Genomic DNA, 24889 nt, shown 5'->3' with positions numbered 1-24889 from the left:
TTTGCTTGGTATAAACCTCACAACATTTTAGATGGAATTGAATATTTTTATATGTAATACATATATAATGCACTGAATAATATATAAATCAACTATAAATTCTTCAGCACTTCACTATTGATGGTTTTAAATCTTTTAGAAGCCATATGTCATAGACATAAAATTGGTCTTTGGTATAGGAAAATAATGATGATGCTAAATGTTTTGATTACTTTTGAGACTAACAGTGTTGAATTTCCTTCATTATCTATTCATTTGTAAATGCTTTCATCAAGATCTCAAGATTTGATGCACAAAAGACACAGGATGAATGTTAACCTTATAGAAGTACTGACAGGCATTTCAGATTGCCCCTAGAGAGTCCAATCAAATGCTTCTTTTATTGAACATATTAAAGGAGACAGTGCTTTGTGAAAATGGTCTCTTGAATTGGAAAAGAGTATTTGGAACATATGATACAGATGAGTAGTCTATCTACAATTATTATTTTACTGAAAACAATTATCATCACTGAATGTAACTATAGCTAGTGAATATATTAGTAAATACCATCATAACTAGTACTTACAGGATACAACTATAGTTGATAAGTATATTCAGGAGTTTCTTCCTGATGATCCAAAGCAATTGGTGTTATTGTTATCACCAGATTGCAAAGAAAAAGAAAAAAACCTTGAGTCTCATACAGTTCAAAATATTTCCTAGGTCTAGTACTGACACAGAGAACATATTATATTTTAATATTAGATTACACTGGTATCACTTATTACTTCAAAACATTACTTGGAATACTAGATTTGGCTAAATTCACCACCTGCTGGAAATAGACCACTTCAAAGATACAGGCAACAAAAATTCTTTTATTTTCTGTATCTTGTGGTTGAATCAATTTATTGATAGTAATATATACCATTGGATTCTTATAATTATAATGATAAATGTATTTTATTGAGCAGTTTTTATATATATTGCACTGTCATTTAATCATCACAAGAAATCTGAGGTAAGCTCTGCTGTTTACTATTCCTGCGACTTTTTACTTCTTGTGTGACCTCAGACAAGTTACTTGAACTTAGAGTGCATAGATTTCTTTAAGAAATATACCTCAGAGTAGGTAGGTGGCTCAGTTGTTGAGCATCTGACTCTTGATTTCAGCTCAGATCATGATCCCAGGGTCATGGGATCAAGTTCCACATCAGGCTATGCACGGAGCATGGAGCTCACTTGGGATTCTCTCTCTCCCCATCTCTCTCCCTTTGATGCTCTCTCTCTCTCTCTCAAATAAAATATTTTAATAGCTAAAATATATCCTCCTGCCAAAAACCAACACTGAGAACAGTTGCAACTCTCAGATCTCAAAAGAGATCTAGCTTTTTTTCAATGTTATATTCAAACATTATCTTTCTGGTAAGACTTTCAATCCCCCAAGATAGGTTTAGATGTCTCTCTTTTCATTGTACCCTGATAACCTAGTCTGTTGCTCGCATTAATGGAAGAAAATCAACCAGAGCACTCAGCATAAGCTTTTATTCTTTATTTTTATTTTATTTTATTTTTTATGTTTTATTCATTTCTAGGAGAGAGAGAGACAGCGTGAGCGGCGGGGGGGGGGGGGTTAGAGAGAGAGGGAGTCACAGACTCTGAAACAGGCTCCAGGCTCCGAGCTGGCAGTCAGCACAGCCCAACGTGGGGCTCGAACCCACGAAATGCGAGATCATGACCCAAGCAAAAGTCGGATGCTTAACCGACTAAGTCACCCAGGCACCCCCATAAGCTTTTATTCTTGAATGCTAAACATGAAAAGTTCCTGAGGAACACCTAACTTGAGAAAAGAGGGTGAAATGTTTTTTGTTTTTGCTTTTGTTATTGTTCGGGGGGTGGGGGGCTGCAGTGGTTAGCAGAAGAAGGCTATCTAAAGGTTAACTAGAGAGCAGTTAGCTGAAGTATAGTGTTCCGGAAATGGGACAAAATGGATGGTTCTGGTGGAATCACTATTTAGAGAGTGTGGACTTAATTGAGAATAAAGGAATTGTTCTTGAGATTTGGTGGGCATTATTTCAGCAGTCTGGATTTATCTAGGGGGTGAAGGAGAACAGTTAGAGGTCAATGTCAAATACAAGAGTGAGGTAGGGAGGAACAACTGCTATGAACCAGGATGTTCAAATGCTTCAGGAGAAATTATCAATTTTCACACGTTTACTATTTTCATGTTTTCAGTTGTTTGCTTATATATTTTTTCCTAAAGTGTGAGTTTCTGCAAGAGAGGAATTAATATTTTTAATTTTTTCCTTCAATTTATGTTTACACATTGAATTAATAAATAGATGCTTGGGTCCTATCTTCTTTATGCACACGGTTTCAGAATTCAGGGTAACTTGGAGGTCTCACTTAGAAAGACTTGGAATAGACTATTCAACATGTGCAGCTCAACTTAAAGCATTCTCATGCCTCATGCTAGAAAAACATTTCACAAAGCAAAATTTGTGAAGTACTAGGTTTGCAGATTACATATAAACAGAAGTTAATTAGGAAAAGACAGTTGTTAAAATGTTTAGAAAATGACCACACATAATTAAGCAGATGTTCTATATATAAATACTTCTAGGGGCTTTTCTATGATCATGGATTAGGATTCTTCTAAAGGGAAATGTATTATGAAGGGTTATCAAAATTTTTTTTAAGGTCTACTTATTTTTGAGAGAGAGAGAGAGAGAGAGAGAGAGCAAGCAGGGGAGGGGAGAGAAAGAGGGTGACACAGAATCCAATGCAGACCCTAGGCTCTGAGCTGTCAGCACAAAGCCCAACAGATGGCTCCACTCAAGACTGTGAGTTCATGACCTGAGCCTAACTCAGATACTTAACCAACTGAGCCACCCATGTGTCCCTCTAAATTAATTTTAAATGAGATTCCCTCCTCCTTTGTCTTTAATTACACTTTTACGTACAGGTATTTGACAATACATCTTTTGGAAAATGTGGGCCTAAGATATTTCTTGAGAAACGTTTCCTCAACACACAGGTTTATCACATTCGTTCTACGCAAGATATATTGATATTAGAACATGGCAGGAAAAGAAAGCTCCCCAAACTCCATATCAAAACCTCAGCTTCTTCATTCTCAGTGAGAAGAGATACAGGCCAAGCTCTTCTGTTTTCTTACATATAACAAAGTAACAACGCAGATTATAGCCCTACTATTATTTTCTGGAGTTTCTCTCAGTTCCAAATTCCACCTTCTCTCAACTAGCACAAGTCAGCTTTCTTTTCATAAATAAGTGAACAAATGCCAGAATGGTTACTTTTCTGGTACAAAGTCTGGAAATAGAGTCAAAGACAGATAAATGCCCAGAATGTAAGCATTTTGTTTTCCTAGGCTGCTCTACTGTAGCCTCAGGGCACCTTGCTGTCTGGAGTTTCTTTCTTCATTCAAATTTGACTCCCATATGATTCTATGGAAACTTATTAGTTTTCAAATACCAAAGATCTCTATCATAGGCTTGCTACTAAGTATTTGAAATGTAACTGCTTCTTTTCTGTGTCTTCTACAGCCACCACTTTCTGCAAAATTTATAGTCTCATTAATTCTATTTAAATCAGCAAACCATTTCTGGAGAAAGGACTTCTCCTAGGACCATAGGTATAAAACTTAATAAGCCCTTCTCACCTCATGGATCTCTCTCTATGGATATATGAGAATTGAGAAAATGAACAACACCTGACCTCAGATATAGTTAATTTTCTTTTTACTGATGAAGGGAAAGTAGCCACTGAATAAAGGTACAAGGAGCCTGTACTCAAGGGTTTTTCTAGTATAGCAATTACTCTTTAATTATATTTTGATAACTAAATGCATTCACTTTGTAAACAAACCAATAATACAGATAAGGGGACCATCATCAGCTGAAGGCCCCTCCCTATACTTCTTATCATTAGTAACTTAGACTGTGTATGTTCTTAAAAACCTATTTCTATACATTTACTTTTATAATACATTTACTGGCCCAAAAGATATAATACTGCTGCATACGTTTTTACTATAAATAAATTGCATTTATTTATTTATTTTTTCTGAGCAGCGTGTGTGAGATATTCCCAAATCAGGAATATTTGGATGTATCACATTGATTTTAACTACAACACAGGAATTTCTGAAGTTTCTATTTGTGTTTTTTCTAGATTCCAATTCCACTAATGAAAGTCTCCATTTTGACACCCACTGTTTTGAACACATTATACACTGTTCTATTATTCCTTGTCTAATATATGTAACATAAGACCCTCCTGTAGAGGGTCATTTCTACCATCTCTAATTTTCTTCTTTTTGTTAGTAATTTGCACTTGAATTATAGTAGGACTATTAACTTTTTACTAAATGCCAAATTTTGTATGCAAAAGAAGAAGAATTACTTTGTAGCTCTGAATAATAACTTTCTCCAGAGGCAATTGTAGCTTATTCCAATCAGGAATGGGGCTTACTTGGAGCTTGGCTTCATTTGTGAGGGCTCTGATGCATCATTACTCCTGGTGTGTAATTGGTCACACCCACAAGTCTGCACCATTTGCCATGTCCCTTCCCCCACTGCAGGATCTGAAGCTGATTTCTTTCTTCCCGACCTTGGAGACTAATGAAAGGTCTGCTTAGCTTTTCAGACTCTGCGCTGCTCTGACACATGCCTCCTGTGGAAAAATGTTTGGCTCCTGTCTCTTCATTCCTCAAGTCCTCATTGTTTTGGTAGATCTGATGCCTTGACACATAGACTTTTAAATATTTTGCTAGCTTTTTTATGAGTCTGTCTTATATAAATTAGTTTTCTACAGCCAGAAATTAAATAACTTCAAATGGCTTTTAAATATGTAGAAGATGAGCCTATCACTTGTAAATAAAATAAATAGAAAACAATACGATAATAATATAACATTGGCAAAGATAAAAAATGTTGGCAATATGCTATGTTGGATAAGACATCACATTCATGGTCACATTTTGGGACTCTAAATTGCACATTATCTTTATAAGCAAATTAGTAATATCTACCAAACTTTTAATTGCTCACATGTTTTGATCTAAATTCCCTTGGAAAATTTATTTTAGTTATATACTCACAAAAAGATGCTATATTGTAAACATGAAGATGAATTTCAGCACTGTTTATAGTAGCACATTTCTACAAACTATCTGGATATGCATTACTGGTGGGTTGATTTAATCATGTTTTGTGAATTCAAGCAAGAGAATACCATAGTTATTAAAAGTGTGAGCTACCTGTACTTAGGTAAAATTTTATTAAAAAGAACAACCCTCAAAATATATTTCAATCTTTATATTATATTTAGAAGAGAGATAATTTCATAAAAGTGCATTGAATGTGCCACTGTTTGTGGTTAAAATGGTGTCTTACCTTCTTGGGATTCTCTCTCTCTTTCTCTCTCTCTCTCAAAATAAACTTAAAAACTGGTGTCTTACTATGTGAGTGTGTATGATTGTTAAGCATGTAACTACCACAGTGGCTGCCTCAAGGACAAGAATGGTAAAGTGGATAAAATGACATCTTACTTTTCACTGAGTTCTTTCCCTTCACATACTACTTCCAGTATTTGCTAACTACTTTCCTATTCAAATTTATTCAATTAAAGTAGGGTAAACTGGTGGATGCAACCTAACCACGAGGCCTGTAGAATTGACCAGGAAATTAATTACTGATATTTTACTTTCATTATCATGTTAAGTTCAGTGTTAAAACTGTTTATGTGATAACATGTCAGATGAACAGTTTGTAGATTCTCCTCACTCTGGGCCCTTCTGTGACTAAGTGAAGATGAGTGACATATGACTGATGATCAACATTGATTATGGCTGTTTTCTCATGAGAGATTTACTGAATGATCTCCTAACTTTTAAAACACGTAATAATTAATATTTTAGTTTTCATATAATAGGTGACTGTGACTAGGCATTTCCTTTGATTTGTTCAAAAAAGTTACTACAAATCTCCTCAGAATTATTTCCATGGATGGATTTATCGTTCTTAGCCTTCTCAAGAACAAATTTTTGTGCCATCTTTGATGGAATTTTTAATGTTATTATGCTAGCCAATGGCTACATGGAGAGTACAAAGTTCAAAAGCTGTTTTAGCCATCTTCAGAAATACACTGAAGTACAGTCTAATTTACTGTCCTAAAATATGACAGTGTACTAGTGTACATTTTTAAATCTAAAATCAAAAGCAGTTGGTTTATTGGATTTTGGATGAAGAATTAAGATCAGAATTTTGATATAAAAACATATCTTCAAGTCTATGATTTAAGACCTAAAACACCATCAGGTCTTTTTATGGCAACATTATTTTGGCAACGATCTGAAAAGGAGGCCTTAAAACCCTGCTGCATGACCAACTTACTCTCCAGTAGCCAGTTCTGATAAAACATTAGTAGCTGTGTTGTACATAATGTGAGAACAAATGAAAAGATTCAAAGAAAATATATCTGCAAATCTTTATGCCGTTATAGACTGGGTAGATAACTTAAACATTATGAAATATAATTGCAGTATCTTTATAGTTTGAAGAAGAGATACACTTTTGTCCTTTGGATTTTGAATTATTTATCACAGCTATTATGAAAGCAGCACCGACAGCATTAAGAGGGCTTAGTTAACCATCTCTAGGGATACAGGAGGAAAATCCAGTTCCACATAACAGTGATTATTTATGGGATTCCTTCTCCATGCCAATGGAGAAGAAGGTAGTCCCTTAAATCGTACAGCCAGTTATTTTCAGCTTTCAAAGGCTGATTCTGTGGCAGGGTGGTGGTGAGGGAATGGGTGAAACAGATGATAGGGATTAAGTAGTACACTTGCAATGAGCACTGGGTGATGTATAGAATTTGAATCACTATCTTGTATACTTGGAACTAATAGAACACTATATGTTAAGTATACTGGAATTAAAATTAAAAGAAAAAATAAAAATAGAAATAAAACGCTGATCTTAAGGTAGGTAAGTAGAAAAATGTACAAAGGCATATATTAGTAATCATATGGAATAAAGTATTTTAAAACCTAAAAATCATAATCTGAAAATTAGAGTTCTTTTAGAAGTCAGTTATGTAACTCATACCTCACATTGACACATGGTTTTATTTTATTCATAAATTTCATATATTAATTCTTCTTCTGAATTTTCATTATTATAAGAAATGTGAGTTATGCATGAGGAAATAATTACACTTTAACAGGTTTGTTTTGTATAAACATTACCATGTTTTAAATGAATTGAAATTTTTTATATATAATACTTGCTTTAGGTATTGCATATTAGGCATACTTAAAGGATTATGGTTTTGATGAAATTTATTCATAGTCATAATGCCAAGAGCAGTATTTCATTAATATTCCACATGTCAACCAATGAATTTTGTCTTATTTGTATATTTACCATTGAAGATTGAAGGTATGTCTTTCTGTTTAGAGGTTACAGCATCATCTTCTTGTAGTACTTTGTATAGGGATGAAAATAGAGTTTCATTACATCACTCTGTCAGGTAATTGAAGTCAGTATAATCCATTTCTAAAATGAGAACAAAAAATTGAGAAGGACTAATGTTTTTCTATGCCGATTGTGAAAAGATAGAGCTTCCCTGGAAAAGAATGATCACTGAATCATATTACATTAAGCAAAGCTACAGAAAATAAATATAATTGATAAGAGAAACAGATTTCTTTGGAGAAAAATCAAGTTGTATGAGCAGGGATTTTGTTTGTTTTGTTTACTGCTAGTAAAATAAGCAGTATATTTGTATCTCTGTGCCTGTTGTTTATTAGTATTGGGTCTCCTGTGTCATACTTCCTTAATATATATTTTTTGAATACATTTAAAAAATAAGGTAGCATCAGAGATTTCTAGCATAAAGAACTTAATCATGTAACTAAGTAGTTCTAAACATATAAATTCTTATCTTATGAAGAAGTTATAATCACTTACTGATATTCAGTACCTAGTTCAAACTTCTGCTTATAATGATGTAGTGAGCTGGGTAGCAGCCTCCCTAAATTCATGGCCACTAGACCCTCACAATGGGAACTTTTTAAAAAAATTGAGTATCCTTGCAAATGTAATTATAAATCTTGAGATATCATCCTGGATTTAGGTTGGGCCCTAAAGCCAATGACTGATATCTTTTAAAAAAGAAGAGAGGACGCAGAGACACACAAAGTGAAAGCCATGTGGAGATGGGGCCATAAATAAACCAAGGAATACCAGAACTACAGAAAGCTGGAAGGGACAAGGAAGGCGTTTCCCCCTAGAAACTGCAGGGAGAGCGTGACCAAGCTGTCACGCTGATTTTGGACTTCTGCTCTCTAGCACTAGGAGAGAAAAAAAAAAATGCTGGTTTTTTTTTTTTTTTTTTTTTAAGCTTCCATGTTTGTGGTTAATTTGTTACAATAGCTGTAGAAAAGTAATACAGATGTAGAAAGGTGGGAAGTACATTATTCTCATCTTTACAGTAACACAAAGTCTGATAATCTACAAAATCACAACTTTTATTAAATTCAACAAACCATTGAGGTTGTAAGGTATCCAACTAACTCAAAATCGAAGCAAAGGCACCAAAAAGGGATAAGAAGCAAACACTTGGTTACTTGAGGCAGACAATAAACAGATAGCAATTCTGCTAATCTAGTTAAAAGATTTATAAAGCCTGACGGTGGCTATCATGAGGAAATAGAACCCATGGGAACTACACTCACAATGGGAATTCACAGTGACTTTCAGACTCTTACCCAGTGAACTAACTGAATGGTTATGAGAATGATCCAGGGCATAGCAGGGGACAAGGGAAGTCTTCCTCATGTTGTTCGTTTGTGGGAAGAAATGAGCCACAGCCACAGTGGGAGAGAGAAGTGCCTGGCCTGAATCCTCCTCTGTCATCTCTACTCAAAGTCTTCAATTGATGGGAAAATAGCAAATTCAGTCAACAGTGGGACAAAGTCCAAGAAAAAATTATATTTCAGATAAAGGGAGAGGGAAGAAACAATCCTGGACCCAGGTCAAATAGAACTCCTACTTCTGGGCAAGGGACAGAGTGAATAAGAAGTCTGACACCTTGGATACTGGAACACAGCACACCTAAAATGGGTGAGAAATCAGAATAACAGGCAATGACTCTCCCATCCCTATGCACCACCACCATTATCAGTCCAGCTAGTGTCCAGTAATAAGAAATGGCAGTTTTCTACTGGGATGGGCCAGAAGCATGGAGAAAGCAGCTTTCTAAGAAGCAGGCCCAAAAGGGAAGACCTTATGCTGAGGGTGGGGTAGACAACTTGAGAAACTCTCTGGCAAACCAGCCCCCATTCTAAGCACAAGGTGACTTTAGAGGAATACAAGTCTGTGGAGGAACTGATAAGGACCATAGAAACTACAAATCATAAACTTAACTCAACTCCTGATTCCTGAATGAATGAACCACCCACACTAAATAACTACCATAAATGAGGATGTCCAAAGAAATGATTAGAATTTACCACCATTCTCCACTGCTCTACAGAAGACATCAGTGCTCAACAAAGAAACCTAGGCACTGAAAATAAGCAAGCAAAAGCAGTGCATTCTCAAGAAACAAATCAAGAGATAACATAAGTCTCAGATACCACCCAGAAGTTGGAATTATCAGTAAGGAATATAAAATAGCTATGGTTAATTTGTTAGATACTTTAGTGAACAATATGGATGGATAATATCAGTAGAAAGATACAGAAATTATACGATACTAACAGAAATAATATAAATCAATGTAATAATAAAGACGAGAATGCCTCCAACAGGTTCATCAACACACTTAGAGCAACTAAAGGATTGACCATGAAAAAAGGAAAAAAATATAAAAAGGACTTCATGAAAGACACTTAAAAGAATTAAAAGAAAAACTAAAGACTGGGAGAAAATACTTACAATTAATCTACTGGGTAAAAAATATCTAGAATATAACTATTGTTCAAATTGAACTAATAAGAAAGAACCTAAATAAAAATGGGTAGGACTGAAAGAGACCCTTCACCAAACAAAGACACACGAAAGGACGCTTAATGTCATGAGTCATTCTGGAATGCAACTGAAAACCCAATGAGATAAATGGATACTACTACATAACTTTTAGAATGTCTAAAATAAAAATTGAGAATATAAAAGCTGAAAAAAATATACAAAGCATCCAGAATTCTCATATACTACAGGAAAGTATGCAAAAATGGTAAAGTCACATTGAATAGTATTGGTGAAGGAGCATAAGGCAAATTAACACCCCACAAACCCTCACTGTCTCCCACCAGAGGGTTATGTGTAAGATATTCCTTAGACACTCCTGGCTAAAGAAACAAAAGAAACAAAAGAACAAAAGAAAGGGAAAAACCAACGGACATAACAATCATGTAGGATGTGAGTCTCTATCAGTTTACAAATGTCTTAGAAAATTACAAGAAAAAGGTAATCTTATCAACAGCCTAACCTCCAGAAACCCATTGATTCAGTTTCCTGGAGACTTAACATCACTTTCCCCTCCATGGTGATGTGGGGAACAAGGGTAAATAAGATTAAATTTCTTTATAACTGTAGCCCATTGACAAATACTTGAAATAGGCAGTGTGAACCATTCCTCTAGGAACTTCCGACTGTCTTTAATGTTAGTGCTTGCTAGAGAAAAACCAGCCTTAGCCTGAAAAATAGCTAGGCTTCCAGTATCTTATGAGTCTTCTTTAGCATATAAGAGTCCTTCTGGAAATCTCCCTTTTGCCTTTACCTTCCCCAACTCCTACTGTATAGTCAGTCACTCCTCACAACTCCAGTGCAGCTCTTTCTGCCCACAGGTCATATTACTGGGCTTAATAAATATCTCCTTTTTGCACCAAAGACATTTCAAGAATTCCTTCTTGGCTGTCAGCTCCAGACCCTCACCACTCCAAAATCTCATCAGTATGGCACTTTCTTATAAAGTTAAACCTATCCTTGCTATATTTCCCAGCAATTCTACTCATAGGATTGCCCAGATAAAATGAAAACTTGTGTTCACCTGAAAACCCATCTGATCACATATGGAAGTTTTATTCATAATTACCCAAAGGACAAACAACTCCCTGTCCATGATTATGGAATAATTTAAAAAAACCCTGCAAAATCTCTGCTCAATGGAATACTACTCAGCAATCATAGAGATAGAATTAATGACTGATACACTTGATATGAATGAATTTGAAATGCATAATGCCAACAAAATAAGCCAAAATACTACATGAGTAAAATTCCACTTATACGATCTTCTGCTTTTTCCCCTCATTTCATTCAAGTCTTCCCTCAAATAATTTTATCAGCAAGAACTTAAATCCATCCAGTCTACTAGCACTCCCTACATCCCCATCATTCTATGCTGCTTACCTTTATTTTACTTTCTATTCTGTCTCCAAGTTGTTTCTGTAAAGGTGAATACATTTTTACTATGAACTCTATCACATATACACATTTATACTTTTATGCATATATACTTTACAAATACAGGTTTTTAAAAATTTATCAAAATTTACTAAACTTTTGTTTATTATATTTGTGGTAGGTGCATGTGTCTGGATATGTTTTCTATAATGACAGTAAAAACAGGGAACTTTTACAAGTCATTTGTCATTTATCTTTACCCAAAGTCCACTAACTCAAAACAGAAAAATATTAGCTCAGAAGAAACCCACATTAGAAAACTCTACGATTTTATGCAGAGATTACTAAACACCAAATAGGGAATAGTTGGCTTAATAGATCTTAAAAGAATGTTTTGCATGTGACCTGCATGTATCTACCATGCTGTATAAGATGTTTGTTTCTGGTTCCTTCTCAATACATAGTCAATTAAAGCTCAGAAGTTAGAGAATCTCTAGGGGCACCTTGGTGGCTTATACTGTTAACCATCTGACTTTGACTCAGGTCGTGATCTCATGGTTCATGGGTTCAAGCCCCATATTGGGCTCTGTGCCACCGGCTCAGAGCCTGGAGCCCGCTTCGTATTCTGTGCAACCCTCTCTCTCTGCTCCTCCCCTGCTCATGCTCTGACTCTCTCCCAAAAATAAATATGAAGAAAAAAGAACTTAGAGAATCTCCAATTTTAATACACTACGATATGAAGATATGTTACTATAGAATAAAGAAATACAATTTTCTGACTTGTTATATTTTATTAGGGAGACTTCAAAGAACCCATTAAAAGGGTCTTCATAAAAGGTCAGTGGCATAATGGGACAACAATGAATAAAAAGCCCCCCCTAACATCAGCATGGCCTTAAAAGTAATCAGTTAATAAAATAAGCACAATTAATAAACATAATTAACAATGGCCTAAAGATTCAATTAGATGGAATTGTGTAAAAAGAAGTCATCCCAGTGAGATGAAAATATATCTATTCCCTTTGAGACTATCTGGATTAAAACAAATTTTACTTCATTTGATAATGTCTAATTTTAGTAATTAATGAATCTGACTCTTGGGAATGTTTCCTTCTATCTAACTTAAATAGAGTAAGCTAATGAGTAATTAGTCCAACTTAATGCCTTGTAAGGTGTAATCTCTAAGTTCTTTACAGATTCTCTTTGTTCTGTTTGCATTGCAAAAATTTAGGCTATTTTTGATTTTTTGACACACTTCCCAATTAAAGAGAGATAGGTAAATATGAGTAAATACTTCATTTAATAGTTATGCCTCTTGTCAGTGGCAGAAGAACCTATTAACTCCTTAGAAGATAGTATATCGTTCTTCAGTTTTCTAACAAAAAAAAGTCATAATTCTAGTTTTTTTAAAAAGCATTTTCCATTTCTTTTGGGTTTTAGAATTTTATTTTCTGAATGACTTCAGTGGAAAGTCTCTGAATCCTCACACAGCCCTTCCTTTATAGGTAATACGTAAAACTTGCTCTCTCTGCTTCTGTCTGAGGCTGAACCTCTTGCCCCTCCCCCCCAACTGTTGAAGGCAACCTACACAAATAAGTATTCCCTCTACTGTCTCGTCAACCATTTTTGCTCACTAGTGATTCTCCCAGCGACATAATTTGCAGGGTTCCAGGACAAAGTGAAAATGGGAGTTCCTTGTTAAAAATGGGAGTGGAAGCAAATATATTTAAAGTTCTAAGATATAAAGCTATCTTCCTTCTTTCAGCCTTTCTCTTGACCTCTTATGATATTTGCTATTTAGTGTTGTTTTAAGCAGGAAAAGTTAAAAAAATTAAGTTATGAATTTTTCTATGCAATGCTGGGTTTGAATGTCTATAGAGTATTTACATTATATAAAAACTATATATAAACCTATGTGGATTATAAAATTTGTATTTCGTGGCTTGTTTTCAAACAAGTAGCTTGTGGTCCAGCAGATCAGAGCTAACAAATACAACGAGACTCGGGAAGGTTGAAAGGAGGAAGACAAAAATCCCTTAGGCACGGAGCTTGTCCAGGAAGGGTTCCCTAGGCACAGAGATACTCTGTTGGTTTGAGAATACTCACTGGACAGGTGAGTGAAGACCTTCATGGTTGTGTACATGTCCTGTCTTCAGGCCCCTCCGTGCGTAGTACAGTCACCTGCCAGGATCCTGCTCTCTCCAGCCTCAGGACCCACATGCTTCAGAGCCAGCCATCTTCCCTTCCCCTGACCCAGCCAACATAATCTACGATGGGCCTGCCTTTAAACTTTCATGCCTAGAGGTACTATGTACTTCAGTTGAGGGTGGGCAAGAGAATCCCCTCCACCAACACCAGGAGGGCACCAGCTGGCCCTGTTCTTGCCAGACTCCACCAGAGATGCTCTGCAGTGCATGCCCTGGCTGCAGAACCCATGCATGAGAAATGCAGCCTGCCTTTCAAATCCCACCTGTTTACTTGACCCAACACAGGGCCAAGATGAATGCCAGGAGGCAAGAGAGTGGGTAGTCAGACCATTTCCAAGAGGTAGGGAGCCAGCAGGAGGCCTGACCAGTCTCCAAACCCACCACCCATGCTCTTTTCTCTATCAAATTTCACCTGCAAATCACAAGTTCAATGATAAAATTGTTAATAATTTCAAGACAGCAATAGCAGAGCATTTAATCAGTGTGAAGCACTTCTCCGTGCCCGGCCTCCTGTAACTACACAGTTCCCATGCCCAAGAAACAGGTCCGCTTGGTATTGGTCTGTACTCAAATCTCTCTGGTGCATAACAAAGTCTCCAATATCACTACCCCAACACCCACATCCATCATCCATTTTATCACTTCCCCAAACCCAGAGATTTGTTGACACCTCTTTTATTTCCTTAAACTATACCATTTTTATGCCAATCCAGTGTGGTTTCAAGTACACAAAAAAGGTTCTCTTTAGACTAATAATAAACTAACCCCCAAAATCCAGTGAGAATTCTTCAATCATGTTATAGTACTTACAGCAACTTTCAAGATTGTTGGCTGTTTCTTAAGTAGCCTCTGTTCTTGTTTCCATACCAACATAAATCTGGATCTCTTCCTCCCAATCTGAGCTCTCTTACTCACATTCTCTTCTTGCCCAGATCTCTGTTACCCAATGCTTAAATTTATTTTTTAGTTTAAATTTTAGTTAGTAAACATACAGTGTAATATTGGTTTCAGGAGTAGAATTCACTGGTTCATTACTTACATACAAGTGCTCATCACAAGGGCCCTCTTTACTGCCCATCACCCTTCTAGCCATCTCCCACCCATCGAACCTCAGTTTGTTTTCTGTATTTAAGAGTCGGGTGGTTTCTTTCCCTCTCCCTTCTTTTTTTCCCCATCTCATAGGTTCATCTCTTTTGCTTCTTAAATTCCACAGGCAACAACCCTTTTGATCTTGGCTGTAGTGACTTCTTACCAGACACATTCCTAGAGACAATGGCAACAAAAGCAAAAATGAACTATTGGAACTTCATCAAGATAAAAAGCTTTTGCACAGTGAAGGCAACAATCAACAAAATTAAAATGCAGCCTATGGAATGGGAGAAGATATTTGCAAATGAGATATCGATAAAGGTTTAGTATCTAAAATCTATAAAGAACTTATCAAGCCCAACACAAAAATTCAAATAACCCAGTTAAGAAATGGTCAGAAGACCTCAATATTAACCAGCTTTTTAAAGCTCAGTCCCTAAACATTTTGTCCTAGGCCTTCATTTCTTTTTAGTGCATTTCTTCTTTTAAAAGCCATTTTCATTATTGGGGGTATTTTTGATAACACCAAATTTACATCTTTATTCCTGATGTCTCCTGAGAACTTCAATGCTGTCAACATCTCTACTTGGATATCTGGAAGACAACTAATTGTTAAATAGAATTCAAGGTCTCTCTGAGTCCTTCTTCAATGTTCTGTCTCTTACTGAATTATATCTCTACCCATTTACTTGCTAAAACCAGAAATCTCATAGTTACACCAGACATTTCCATTTTATTCTTATGCCTAATCCAGTCCTGTAACAAAATCTCACACTTTTAACTCCCAAACACCTCCAGAAATCTTTCATTGCTTTCCTGTAATCCATTTTCACCCCATCACTCTAGTCTAAACTACACTAATTTCACACCTGGGTGACTGCAATGTTTCTTAACTGTTATGCATGCTTTATTTGTTCTTCAACATTGCAACCAACATGATACTTAAAAAAAAAAAAAAATATATATATATATATATATATATATGATTAGTTATATTTGATCTCTGCCTAAAACCCTTGATGGACTTTTTACTGAATCCAATAACATATAAGAAATAACATACTTGAGCACCATTTGGGATAATAATAGCCACCAAAATGTTCATGTCCTAATCTCCGGAACCTGTGAATATGTTACTGTAACATGGCAAAAGGGATTTCATAGACCTTCAAAAACCATGATTATCCTGAATTATTCAGGTGGACTAAATATAACCACAAGCTCCTTAAGAATCAGAGAAAATGATGTGATCATGAAAATGGATAATTAGAAAATACCGTGTGAGAAAGATTCTACTAGGCACTGCTGGTTTTGAAAATGGGGCTACAGGCTAAGAAATGAGCTTGACATCTAGAAGTTGCAAAAGGCAAGGAAATGCATTGTCCCACATAGCCTCCAGAAGGAACAGACCATTCTGAAAGCTTTATTTTAGTCAAATGAGACCCTGTCCAAAACTGTAACATAAAAAAATTTGTATAGTTTTAAGCCACCAAGTTTGTTGTGACTTTTTACATCAGCCATAAAAATTAATACACTATTGTAGAAAGCAGTATACTGTATAAACATTTTAATTAGGTTCTTATGTTTTGATAGTGAGTGTCCCCCCTTTTTTACATGTAATTAAATCAATCTTTAATAAAGCTTTGTTATATGAAACAAAATTTGTTCCCCAGTAATCCATTAAAAAAAAAGGGTTTTCTCAAAGTTCAGTTCCCCTTTAAACTTTGGTTAATTCTTAGTCAAACAGTTTTTTTTTCCTTAGAGAAAAATAGTGTCCAATTGATCAAAAACATAAAATACTGGCCCATTTTGCTATTAAATTATGGTGCAATGAACCCATTACTTCCATATCTAGCTATTGCACAATCAGTTTAGCATGAACAGAGTTACATAGCCTGCAGAAAAGAACAGATGGAAAATGTTAGAGCAGATAGGATAAGAACCCTTAATAATGTAACTTTAAAATGTAATCACTGCCAATTACTTTTCTATGACTGGCATTTAGAATATAACACCAATATAACACTGCTAACCCACTTAGAGTAAACTTAATTGGTCTGTGGAATGACAGCTTGCTTATTTTCTATATTTGTAAAGCATTTGGGTCTTATTTAGAAAGATAGCTAATGTCTGTCCCCAGTGTAATCTCATTAATTGCTCAATTTAACTCTTATGGAAACCCACACACAATATATGCATAAAAGCTAAATTATATGACATCTTAACACTTTTGAATTAGTTTCCCAATCTGCAGCTAAGACTAAACACTGTCCCTGTAGCTGGACTGAACAATATGAAAGAGATTAGAAATACTCCAATGATTTATCAAGTACCCAAAACTTTTAGAAATAGCTAATTAATTCAGGCAGTTTAAATTATAAAGATTTTTTTTGTTTTTTGCTGTATAATTACTTTATAATTACTTTAGTTCTTAGTTTTTAAAAATTGTAAATGCTTTCTTATTTCCATTGATAGTGAATTCCCAGGCATGTCTCAATTTTAGGACACAAATTAATATCAACTTAGTAATATACATCCTCTTTGTTATATGTTAAATTTGAAGAATTGGTGAACATAATCCTTTAATTTGGGAAGGACTTTTGGATCTCTTTTGATCACCATTGGAAAATACGGATACCTTTACTTATTGCATCTAAGTATTTTACCTGGTAACATTGTCTTCATTTCTCCACTCACACTTGAAAACAGACATATCCTTGTCTTCTATCTTCATATACAATTATTAATTCAACAGTTATTGAGCACCAATTGAAAAAAAGGCAAGGAAGCCAGGGAAATACAACCAGAGGTGAAATACATAGGAATGACATTATAATTAGTAGGAGAAAGATCATTTAAAATTTAATCAAATTATAAAATAATTACATATTATAAAATATTTAATGAAGGAAAGAATCAGATGAGATATCAAAGAATGAGTAGCACAGAAGCCTGGTAACTATTTCATACAGATTTGTCAGATTTGTACACCTAAGGCTTGAATAATGAGAAGTAGGTGGACAGGTAAAGAGCTTATAGAAGAGCAGTCTATCCCAAAAACAATCAGGGCTAGGCCTGTCCAAGGATGAATGAAATTGGCATGTGCACAGATGAGAAAGAGTTCAATATGGTGGAGTGATTCAGAAAGAGAAAGAGTATAAGAAATTAGATAATAGAATACTTCTAGTTGGCTATGATATAAATTTTGAATTTTCATAAGTAATTGAGGCATTTTCTATAAAAAATGAGGTGATCTGATTTATGTTTTTCAATCATTCTCCTTTAGATTGTTCTGTTTGGGAGCTAGAGAATAATTAGAGGTGGAGAAATAAAAACATAAAGATAATTTAAAGGTTTTAATGGCTCAGTTTGTTGGGGGTCCAACTCTTGATTTTGGCTCAGCTCATGATCTTGTAGTTCATGAGACTGAGCCCCCTGTAAAATCCTGTGCTGACATCACAGAGCTTGCTTGGGATACTCTCTCCCTCTCTGCTCCTCCCTCTAGTTGTGTGCTTCCTCTCTCTTTAAATATAAATAAGGCATTTTTAAAAGATAACAATATAAGTTTTTTACAAACAAGGTTTTTACATGTGTCGAGGTGAAAGCTTATTATGGTTGGACTAGATTAGTAGCATTGTGAAATGAAGTAGAGGTTTTTACATGTGTCAAGGTAAAAGATTATTACGGTTGGACTAGATTAGTAGCATTGTGGAAAGAAGTAGAGAAATTAAATATATATTGTGAAAGAAGAATGCATGAAACATTGATAAAGCACTAGAAAAAGGAAGAAAAATAAAGATTTTGATTTGGTATTTGAAACATAGGGTCGAATGAGTTCATCTCAAGAAAGAACATAGTGAGCAAAGAGAAAAAAATAGCTTCCAACATTCCAATATTTAGAGTCAAAATAAAGGAAAAGCCACCAGCAAATGAGGCCAAGAAATGTCTGTTGAGGCCATAGGAAATCCAGATAAATGTGTCTCATAGATTGAAGAGAAAAAAATAGTTTTATAAAGGAGGGATTGGTTAACTGTACCCGATGATGCTAAGCTGCCAAGTCAAATCAAGATGGGGAAGAATTTGTTGGGTATCACAGGGTAGAGACCAGAGGTGATCATAACTTTCAGTGGAACAGAGGAGACAGAAACTACTTGGGATTGGTTTGAAGTGTAAACTCAAATTGCTGTAGCTTGAGCAAGAATTCCAGATTCCTTTCCAAATACACCAAACTAGTTAATGAAACCAAAAATAAATGAAAATTCATATCTAGACTTAAAGAAAGAAAGGAAAATCCTCAGTTTCCAGATACTGTATTTACAATCAGTAATTAAAAACCTAGGGAGCCCAGGCTGTGATACAGGTCTTAAAAGCCTGGGTGATTGTGCTCTTGCAGGAGTATATATTGGGGCAATATGACCCATGTGCTACAGGGAGTTAGAATTAGGCTCCCTGATGCCAGATGCCAGAGATTACATATAATTGCTGAACAAGAATGAGAAATTATCCTTGACCAGCCTAGAGCTTTAACTTAGGGAAACACCTACCTTGAAAAAAATTTGCAACAATGATGTTGCATGGCTGGTAGGTGTGAGACCTCCCTTTAGCATGGAGCTTTAAACTGAGACACACAGAGAAAGTGATCTAAAAAGTCAAGGGCCAGGTAACTTGTTTCAGGCAATGGTGAAACTGTCCCATATATGTCAGTACAACTAGAACAGGCATGCTTTGGGCTTTCACAGAAAATGGTCCTGCTAAAACTAAGGACACTGAAAAAATGTAAAAAGGGTCTGAGGAAACTCATCACTAGAAAAGATGAAGAGAATATGCACTAAATGGGAAAATTTACATAGAGAAACTATATATTAGAAAAAAGAGAATATTAGAAAAATTTAAAGATCCTTAAAAAGTATGCTTACTTTTTAAAATGATATAGTTGAGATTAGAATCTAGCAAATAAGAATGGAACATTATTGAAAACAAATAGGTCATTATTAAAAGAAAAACTAATTTCAAGGAGAAAAATTATACTTTTTATAATAATATTTTAGTCCAATAAACAACAGTCTAGATACAGTTGAAGATAAAGTTAGTGAATTTGAAGAGAAATCTAAAGAAATAAACACAATGTACTGCAGAGAGGCAGATGAAAGTTATAAAATGTGAGCTGTATAGAGAAATGATCTTTATGTACATAAAATATATAATTATATTATAAGAATATAATGTTATATATGTATGATTATTTTATAATATTCTTATATCATTATATATGTTACATATATTATGGGAGTTCAATAATGAATAGGAGAAACTGGTACTAGTCAAAGTGATTGAGAAGTCTATGGAACGGAATAAAAACACAAATTCTCATGTTGAAAGATAAATGAAATATAAATGAGGGGGGAAACAAACTTTTTAAAAGGAGGGTGCTGGGGTCCCTAGGTGTTCAGTCAGTTAAGCCTCCAACTTTCGCTCAGGTCATGATCTTGTGGTTTGTGAGTTAGAGCCCTGTGTCAGGCTCTGTGCTGACAATTCAGAGCCCGAAATCTGCTTCAGATTCTGTCTCTCACTCTCTCTGCCCCACACCTCCCACTTGTACTCTGTCTCTTTCTCCCTCAAAAATAAACAATAAAAAACTTTTAATAAAAATATCTCATCTCTAAAAAATAATAAAATAAAAGAAGGATGCTGAAGGAAAAGATCATCAGAGAACTGTCAGAAATCAGTTAAGAAAAAGTGGCTAAAGAACATACAGAAAAGGGGCCGAGGATTTGGGGATGGTAAATTCAGGATTTAAAGAGTTGTAAAGGAAGACTCTAGAAGGTGAGAAGTAGAGGATATGTGGTCTTAATAGAACATACAGAATAGTCTTCAGGTGGGAATTCAAGTGACGAAGACAAACCTGATAGACCTGGGGTTTTGGAAGAAGCAGAGGTACTCAGGGGATGTGAGACATGGTGGGTTTACAAAATCTTTCAAAAAAAATGGGGCAATTCGCTGAAGGTATATCCTTGATATTAGCTTGATAAAGGCAACCTCTCTCCTTAGCTTGCAAGGCTAGGGATTCAGGATGATCTCTGCAGGTACCCATGTTAGAGGGCAGCCCCTGATGACTTTCCAGACAGACCTTGAGATGGAGACAAGGGTCTCAGAAGCCACCAAACAATGGCTCTGTTAAAACTTGTTATGATATGGTTTCCTGGGGGTGTGGTGATAAGACTTTGATACCCCTTTGAATCAAAGTCATATTGTAGTTGATTTGCTTATTACCACACCCTAGTTTGAGAAAATCTTTATTCACTTCAATGAAATTACATAATTTAAGAGTAAGGGAATAGATGATCACATAGATTTATATTAAATCTCTAGGGATTATCAATCACACAAATGTATAGTTCTTTCTCCCCTTCTGACTTTGGCTTAGCTAAAAACCCATCTGAACATTCTCCCAAAAGAATTCCTTTTCAGATACCAAGCGTCACGGAGAAGGGAGTTGAATATCATTACTTTGTTCATGTGTTGTGGGACTCTAATGGCAAAGCCCCTATACTTCTGCCACATTCTGTTTTTTTTTATGGTTATGATATGACACAAAACAATTACCTTAATAAAATGTGCTTGGTTCACTTCAAAGATCAATAGTGTAGGCTGATGAGAAAATTGCAATTAACAAAAAGAGCTGTATTTCTTCCAATGTAATTGAAATGAAATCAACAATTTCACAATTTTAAAGTACTGCTTACATCAAATTATGAACTATTTTAATTGCATTTTTCTTTTCTAAAAGGCTTAAATGCTACTAATCTGAGATTCTAATATATATGTTTGAAAAATCAATTGTAAAATTGATTTTGAAGTTGTGATTGAAAATTATTTTTTCTGTTCAACTCTTCTTCTTCAGACATTAACGTCTGGTTTTATATTGTGTGTTTCCCTTCCATTTTGCTCTTATGTTTAAACTTCAAATTCTTATGTAGGGGCATAATATAATTCACTATATTCAATGAATGGAAGCTAAAATGGAAACATGCATTCTTATAGATTCACTCATGATTGTCTTCATTATATATTTATCAATAGGCTCTGACTTATATACTAGTTAACTAGGTCTTCCTATCATCAACATTTTCCTAGCTTCTTTTACACCTGTGATGATTGAAAATGACACTGGATGATATTTCTTTTGCCTTTCAGGGCATTAAGAGTTGTGTTCTTTCTCCACCCTAAAAATATATATATCATGGATGCAAAAGTCATCTTGATATAGGAAATAACTATAGAATATTCCATGCTTTTGCTATTTATTATCCCTTGTCATAAAAATTAGCAAACTTACAGAAATAACTTCTTTGGATTAGATCATAGAAGCTTTAATGTATCACATTCAGCGAGTGCCAGGTTTTTAAACTCAACTTTCTGGGGGTGCCTGGGTGGCTCAGTCAGTTAAGCATATGACTTTTCATTTCAGCTCATGTAATCGTTGAGTTGGAATTCTGCATCAGGCTCTCTCTCTCTCTCTCTCTCTCTCTCTCTCAAAATAAATAAATAAACTTTAAAAAGGCCCTCAACTTTCTGAGTGAATTAAGTGTGATAAATTGGAAGGTGGTGATGGCCACTGCATGTTACTCAGAATTGTCTAAGTATCTCACAGGGTATATATCATAGGTTTTGTGTTGAAGTTTCAATGAGTATTAAGTATAAAGAGTAGCAGTTACTAAGCACCCATATTCCCCCTTTTTACCAAGAAACTTTCTCTATGACTTTTGAGTCAGGTACTTTTCCTTTCCCTCTGAACTTGTATTTCACAATGTCTTCCTTTACATCACTTTCACACTTTATGGTTACTTAAAGTAATTGGTGAATATCTTATTTTTGCTTGAAAGATTCTAATGGGTCATTCATATAATTAATGTTAGTGTCACACTAAACACCAAGTCATAAATAAAATATATTTATTTTGGGAAAAAATGTATGTCTGAAAATAGTTAAGAAAGCACAAAGCAGGTAATCATGGTATGTGATTACATTAACAGCCCAATCAATCTTATTATAAGTACCCAGTTATCTTTGTATTTTACTGATTATTAGTTTCCATATCAGGTCAATTATAGAGTCATGGATGACATATTTATAAAATCTCTCCTGAATCTGTTTCTCTTCTTTTTTTGCCATTGTCATTAACCAATATCAAATCCTAATAAAGTTTTCAGCCCCTAAAATAGCCTCACAAATAATATTTCTGCATTTTCCCCCAACCAGACATCTTTTCCCCCAGAATTAAGCTGCTAAAAGAGTGACCCCAACATTGACTACATTGTTCAACAACAACAACAACAACCTGTTAGAAGAGCATACAATGCCCTCCACATTGAGACCTCCTCCTACTCACAAGCTTCCTTTCTAACTTTATTTCTCAAAACTCTTAGGAAGACCAAAGGGTAAACTTTTGTATGATAAATATATAATTTAATACAGGATTTCCTTGCTCTTATGTCTGCATTTCAAGTTCTTATTTCTTCTATTGTCCTTCTAAGGCAGCTACAAAGCTGTAATAATCCAAATAGTATGATACTGGCACAAAAACAGACACATAGGTCAATGGACCAGGTTAGAAAGCCCAGAAAAAAATCTACAATTAAGAGGTCAACAAGTCTTTGCCCTCAAAAAATCAAGAATATGCAATTGGAAGAAGACAGTCTCTTCAACAAGTGGTGTTGGAAAAACTAGACAGCTAAATGCAAAAGAATTAAGCTAGGTCACTTTCTTATACCATACAAAAAATAAACTCAAAATGGAATAAGAACCTAAATGTGAGACCTGCAATCATAAAAATCCTAAAAGAGAGGACATGCAATAATTTATTTGATATCAGCTATAGCAACATTTTTCTAGCTAGGTCTCCTGAGGCAAGAGAGATAAAAGCAAAAATAAAGTATTGGATCTACATCACAATTAAAAGCTTCTGTACAGTGAAGAAAACAATCAATAAAACTAAATGGTATCCTATGGAATTGGAGAAGATCTTTGCAAATGACCTGATAAAGAATTGGCATCCATATAATATAAAAAAAGTTATACAACAACACTCCCAAAACAAATAACCCAATAAAAATAGGCAGAAGACATAAACAGACATTTACTTACTTACTTACTTACTTATTTATTTATTTATTTATTTATTTATTTTTAAATCCAAGTTCGTTGATATATAGTATAATAATGATTTCAGGAATAGAATTTAGTGATTCGTCCCTTAGTGGTCTTCCCAGCAAGTGACCTCCTTCACATACAGATGACTAATAGACATGTGAAAATATGCTCAGCATCACTCATCATCAGGGAAGTGCAAATCAAGAGTACATTGAGATATCATCTCATACCTGTCAGAATGGCTAAAAAACAAACAAACAAACAAACAAACAAACAAGAAACAGCAAGTGTTGGCAAGGATGTGGAGAGATAAGGAACTCTTGTGCACTATTGGTGGGAATGCAGACTGGAGCAGCCACTGAGGAAAACAGTATGGAGGTTCCTCCGAAAGTCAAAAATACAACTACCTTATTAATTCAGTATTCATACTATCAGGTATTTATCCCAAAAATACAATAACACTAATTCAAAAGGATATATGCAGCACTATCTTTATTGTAGCATTATTTACAATAGCCAAATTATGGAAGCAGGCCAAGTGTCCATCAATATGAATGGATAAAGGAGTTGTGGTATACATACACAGTGGAATTCAGCCATAAAGAATGAAATCTTGCCATTTTCAACAGCACAGATGGAACAAGAGAGCATAATGCTAAGCAAAATAAGTCAGTAAAACACAAATACCATATGATTTCACTCATATGTGGAATTTAAGAAACAAAACAAAGACCAAAGAGAGAGAGAGAGAGAGAGAGAGAGAACGAAAACAGACTCTTAAGTATAGAGAACAAATGATGGTTACTAGAGGGGGGTGGAGGTGGTTGAAATAGATGGTGGGGAGTAAGAGCACACTTATTATGATGAGCTCTGAGTAATGTAGAGAATTGTTGAATCACTCTATTATACACCTGAAACCAATATAACACTGTATGTTAACTGTACTGGAAATAAAATTAAAACAATTTAAAAATAGTCAATACAATTGGATTTTTTCTATTTTGAATAAAATTAATGAATACT

Source organism: Hyaena hyaena, unplaced genomic scaffold, assembly GCF_003009895.1.
Source record: "Hyaena hyaena isolate Hyena2069 unplaced genomic scaffold, ASM300989v1 scaffold_486, whole genome shotgun sequence".
NCBI classification, from domain to species: Eukaryota; Metazoa; Chordata; class Mammalia; order Carnivora; family Hyaenidae; genus Hyaena; species Hyaena hyaena.
The sequence above is the reverse complement of the archived record's forward strand: the minus strand, read 5'-3'. Positions refer to the sequence as shown.